Below are 6,000 nucleotides of genomic sequence, written 5' to 3'. Positions count from 1 at the left end.
GCAGGCAATTGACTGGGTTGGTTTCATGCTGCAAGATTTGACCACTCCTCTGTGAGTTATGGTTTCAATGTCAGCTGTGTTGTCTTTTTTTTTTTTTTTGAGATGGAGTCTCACTCTGTCGCCCAGGCTGGAGTGCAGTGGCCGGATCTCAGCTCATTGCAAGCTCTGCCTCCCGGGTTTACGCCATTCTCCTGCCTCAGCCTCCCGAGTAGCTGGGACTACAGGCGCCCGCCACTTCGCCCGGCTATTTTGTATTTTTTAGTAGAGACTGGGTTTCACCATGTTAGCCAGGATGGTCTCGATCTCCTGACCTCGTGCTCCGCCCGTCTCGGCCTCCCAAAGTGCTGGGATTACAGGCTTGAGCCACCGCGCCCGGCCGTCAGCTGTGTTTTCAAAGCCTTTGTAGAGCTATTCAGCTCTATCCCCTAAGTGCACCACCCAGCGGCCAGTATGGCACTTAGGCATGGTCAGTCCCATAATTCAGTTCTCAAAGCCTATGGTATGCTGTTTATTTTATTTGCAACGGGGTCTCACTCTGTCGCCCAGGCTGGAGGGCAATGGTGCAATCTCAGATCACTGCAACCTTTGCCTCCTGGGCTCAAGCGATCCTCCCATCTTCGCCTCCCGAGTAGCTGGAACTACAGGCACGTGCACCATGCTCAGCTAAGTTTTTATTTTTGTAGAGACGGGTTTCACCATGTTGCCCAGGCTGGTCTCAAACGCCTGAGCTTGAGCAATCTGCTTATCTCGGCCTCCCAAAGTGCTGGGATTACAGGCTTGAGCCACCGCGCCCGGCCGTCAGCTGTGTTTTCAAAGCCTTTGTAGAGCTATTCAGCTCTATCCCCTAAGTGCACCACCCAGCGGCCAGTATGGCACTTAGGCATGGTCAGTCCCATAATTCAGTTCTCAAAGCCTATGGTATGCTGTTTATTTTATTTGCAACGGGGTCTCACTCTGTCGCCCAGGCTGGAGGGCAATGGTGCAATCTCAGATCACTGCAACCTTTGCCTCCTGGGCTCAAGCGATCCTCCCATCTTCGCCTCCCGAGTAGCTGGAACTACAGGCACGTGCACCATGCTCAGCTAAGTTTTTTATTTTTTGTAGAGACGGGGTTTCACCATGTTGCCCAGGCTGGTCTCAAACGCCTGAGCTTGAGCAATCTGCTTATCTCGGCCTCCCAAAGTGCTGGGATTACAGGTGTGAGCCACCGTGCCCGGCCTGGTTTAGAGTCAGGTCCATACATACACATCTTTGGGGTGAGTCTAGGAGTTCATAAACAACTTTCAATCCTCCTGGTCCTTTCCAGTTTGTTGGGGTTCCCTTTTCCAGTCCTCTGTCCAGAAAGGTGTGGCTTTATTTCCTCAATTTCGCCACATACTCCCCATGACTAGATCCATACTGGGAGCCAAGCAGTGGAGGACAAAGAAAAAAAGCCCCATCATCTTGGAAATAATCTCTTCTGATCAAAAATGAGGTTTCCTTCTTTCAGAAGTTTAGGCTCCCAAACTCCCCCAATGCCACTGCTATCGCTGTGGCTGCCACCAACACAAAGTTGCCTACAGGATGATATAAGAAATAGTGCGGAAAAAAAAGGAAAAAAGACAAATGGGATATTTCCCTATTAGCTCTGCATGTTAGGAGGCTCCTTCCTCATCCCTTTAGCCAGAGCTAGTGGGCTTCTCCTGAAGCTCTCTCGGTCCACAACGATACATACTGCGGGTTTCAGGCTGCATTAAGCCTGGACTGAAGGAAGAAAAGTGGGAGGGAACTCACTATCAGGTCAGTAAGGCTTAGAATTCAGTATTCTTCCTCACTGTGCCCATATCATTTGCCATTTCAAGTTCTTAGCAGGATGCCCTTGGAGCTGTCCAGGTTTTCTGGTTGCATTCGATGGGAGAGACATAGGGAAGTGTGCTGACTCCACCTTCCCTGGCATATTTTATTCTGCAGGATGTCGCCAACCCAGGGATGCATGATGGCTCTAGGCTCTATGCATTTTTGCACTTTTCAGTCCCTTCTTACACACACACACATACACACACAAAAGAAACAATTTCAATACATTTCATATTGCATTGGTATGAAGATAAATATAATCAAGATTGGATTCATTATTGTTATGCTTTTTTTTTCTGATTTCAAAATAAATTAAAACCAAAGCAGCCTGGCGCGGTGGCTTACGCCAGCACTTTGGGAGGCCGAGGTGGGTGGATCACTTGAGGTCAGGAGTTTGAAAGCAGCCTGGCCAATATGGTGAAACCCCATCTCTACTAAAAATATAAAAATTAGCCAGGCATGGTGGCGGGCGCCTGTAATCCCAGCTACTCGGGAGGCTGAGGTATAAGAATCACTTGAACCCCAGAGGCGGAGATTGCAGTGAGCTGAGATCGTGCCACTGCACTTCAGCCAGGGTGACAGAGCGAGACTCCATCTCAAAAAAAAAAAAAAAATCCAAACCCAAAAACAACTAAAGCATTTTTTGTGTGCCTGTGAAAGTCTCCAGGATGAGTCGGCCCTGTCTCAGTCTGGGTCTGTTCGGTGTATCCTCATGACTCATCCCGGCCCTGCATTGCTGGTTATAATCCTGCAGAAACAATGCCACATTTCCCCAGTGATTCGTGTCAGGAGGCACACGACAATGACTTGGGCATCACGGTGACCTTGGTTACACGGCGAAGTCGGCATCCACTGGGTCTCTCCACCATGCAGCTCTCTTTGTCTCCTTTGCATTGGATAAGTATTTTGTGGAGAGATATTGGAGACTATAGCAATACTCCAGTTGCCTATTTTTGCCTAATTAACTACTCCCAAATTTAGCAACATTACCAAAACCATTTTATTGTGCCTGTGAGCTCTGTGGGCTAGGACTTTAGGCAAGACACAGCAGGTCCAGCTTCTCTCTGCTCCATGATGCCTGGCCCTCCACTGAAGTGACTTCAACTGCCAGAAGTGGTTCCCATGGCTGGTGGATGGGGCATCCATTTCCCTGATGGCTCCTGGGTGGGGTGGTGGAAGGAAAGGCTCAGCAGGGATTATTTGCTGGAGCCACCATCATGTGGCCTCTCCTTGTGACTTGGGATATGCACAGCATGGTGGCAGGGCTCTGAGAGGGAACCTGTCAAGAGAGAAGAGCTCCAAGAGACAAAGGCCAAAGCTGCAAAGTCTTCTGACCTGGCCTTGGAAGTCACACAGTGTCACTTTCGCCATGTTGTATTGGTTATGGCCAAGTCCCTGCCATCTGCTCAGATTCAAGGGGAGGGAAACTAGACTCTTCTCCTGATGGGAGTGTGGCAGGAGACCTGTGTGTAGGAGGATTTTTTTTTTTTTTTTTTTAGATGGAGTCTCACTCTGTTGCCAGGCTGGAGTGCAGTGGTGTGATCTCAGCTCACCACAACCTCTGACTCCCTGGTTCAAGCAATTCTCCTGCCTCAGCCTCCCAAGTAGCTGGGATTACAGGCAGGCGCCACTACGACCAGCTAATTTTTGTATTTTTAGTAGAAATGGGGTTTCACCATGTTGGCCAGGATGGTCTCGATCTCCTGACCCTGTGATCAACCTACCTCAGCCTCCCAAAGTGCTGGGATTACAGGCGTGAGCCACTGCGCATGGCCGGGAGATTTTTTTTTATTTTTTTATTTTTTTATTTTTTTGAGACGGAGTCTCGCTCTGTCGCCCAGGCTGGAGTGCAGTGGCATGATCTCGGCTCACTGCAAGCTCCACCTCCCGGGTTTACGCCATTCTCCTTTCTCAGCCTCCCGAGTAGCTGGGACTAACAGGTGCCCGCCACCTCGCCCGGCTAGTTTTTTTTTTGTATTTTTTAGTAGAGACGGGGTTTCACCAGGTTAGCCAGGATGGTCTCGATCTCCTGACCTCGTGATCCACCCATCTCGGCCTCCCAAAGTGCTGGGATTACAGCCTTGAGCCACCGCGCCCGGCGGCCGGGAGATTTTTTTTTCCTTTTTTTTTTTTTTTTTTTTTTGAGACAGTCTCGCGTTTGTCACCCAGGCTGGAATGCAATGGCTCGATCTTGGCTCACTGCAACCTCTGCCTCTTGGGTTCAAGTGATTCTCCTGCCTCAGCCTCCCAAGTAGCTGAGATTATAGGCGCCCACCACCACACCCGGCTAATTTTTGTGTTTTTAATTTTACCATGTTGGCCAGGCTGGTCTTGAACTTCTAACCCCAAGTGATTCGCCCACCTTGGCCTCCTAAAGTGCTGAGATTATAGGCGTGAGCCACTGCACCCAGCCATATTTTGCAATATTCTGTACCTCATCCACTCTGCACCCACCAGCCTGAGCCTCCCTAGGTCTGTAATCCTCCTGCTTGAATCAGCCTGTCAGAATGATACTTACCAAGTGGTGGTTTCTCTATTTACATCACCCCTCTCCATTCGTGGATTGGCACTGTCCTGTATGGAAAAGCCTTCCCTTAGCCTCAATCAGCACAGACTCATGGACACCTATATTATGCAGTAGTTTGTAGTCTCTCTCTCTCTCTCTTTTTTGTGTTTTGAGACAGAGTCTTGCTCTATTGCAACCTCTATCTCCTGGGCTCAGGTGATTTTCGTGCCTCAGTCTCCTGAGTAACTGGGACTACAAGCACATGCCACCACATCTGTCTAATTTAAAAAATATATATTTCTTATAGAGACAGGCTCTCCCTATGTTGCCCAGGCTGGTCTTGAACTCCTGGCCCAAATGATCCTCCTGTCTTGGCCTCCCAGAGTACTGGGAGCACAGGTGTGAGCCACTGCACCTGGCCATCTGATCATTTTTATTTGGATGCTCCAATTGTCCTAGACTTGGCCAATGAGAGCCCTTTCGGGCTGGCTTTCACATCTTTATATACTCAGTGTGAAGAGTCCACACTGACATCTCCAATGCCTCAGGGCTCTTTTCAGCCTTCCCTCTTTCCATATTAGTAATTCTCATCTCCAGCAGTGAGAAACCTGGCTCCCATTATCCTCAATATATTTCCTTGATTTTTTATCCACACCAGCTGCCTCCTCGGCTTCCAGCTACGTTGCCATCTCTAAGGAAAGGGATGGGGGAGGAAGAGAGGAGACAAACGTGGAGGAAGAGGGTCTTTTTTTTTTTTTTGAGACAGTGTCTGCCTCTCTCACCCAGCCTGAAGTGCAGTGGCGTGATCTCGGCTCACTGCAACCTCCACCTCCTGGGTTCAAGCAATTCTACCTCAGCCTCCCTAGTAGCTGGGACTACAGTTGGCCGCCACCATGCCAGGCTAATTTTTGCATTTTTTAGTAGAGACAGGGTTTTGCCATGTTGGCCAGGCTGGTCTTCAGCTCCTGACCTTAGGTGATCCCCCCTCCTCGGCCTTCCAAAGTGCTGGGATTATAGGTTTGAGGGACCACGTCAGGCGAGGAGTGTCTTAAACACTTAGCAACCCAGCCCTCCACTCTGTCCCCATCTATTCTGCCCCGCCTGCTGCTCACCTGGCCTGTCTGTGGCAAGTAGTCCTCAGCCTCTTCCTCAGCTCACTGTCTCCATCTGGTTTCCAAAAAGGTTTCCTTTCTTTCTACTTTACGATTTTTTTTAACTACAAAAACATTTCATGCTCATTTTTACAAATTCAGTAATGCAAGGCACATAAAGCACAGCATGAACGTCCTCAGCCACCCTTTCCATGCCACCTCCAAGAGCCAGCCAGAGTTCTTCCCTGTGCGCCCAAGAATGCCCCCACTGCTTGTGCCTAGGATTTGGAGGCTGCACTGAGCTATGAGTGGGTCATTGCACTCAAGCCTGGGAAACAGAGAGAGATCCTGTCTTTAAAAAAAAAAAGCACAGGCCGGGCGCGGTGGCTCAAGCCTGTAATCCCAGCACTTTGGGAGGCCGAGGCGGGCGGATCACAAGGTCAGGAGATCGAGACCATCCTGGCTAACACGGTGAAACCCCGTCTCTACTAAAAAATACAAAAAACTAGCCGGGCGAGGTGGCGGGCGCCTGTAGTCCCAGCTACTCAGGAGGCTGAGGCAGGAGAA

Source organism: Trachypithecus francoisi, unplaced genomic scaffold (genome assembly GCF_009764315.1).
Source record: "Trachypithecus francoisi isolate TF-2019V2 unplaced genomic scaffold, Tfra_2.0 Lachesis_group14, whole genome shotgun sequence".
Lineage (NCBI taxonomy): Eukaryota > Metazoa > Chordata > Mammalia > Primates > Cercopithecidae > Trachypithecus > Trachypithecus francoisi.
This window is presented reverse-complemented; position numbering follows the sequence as displayed.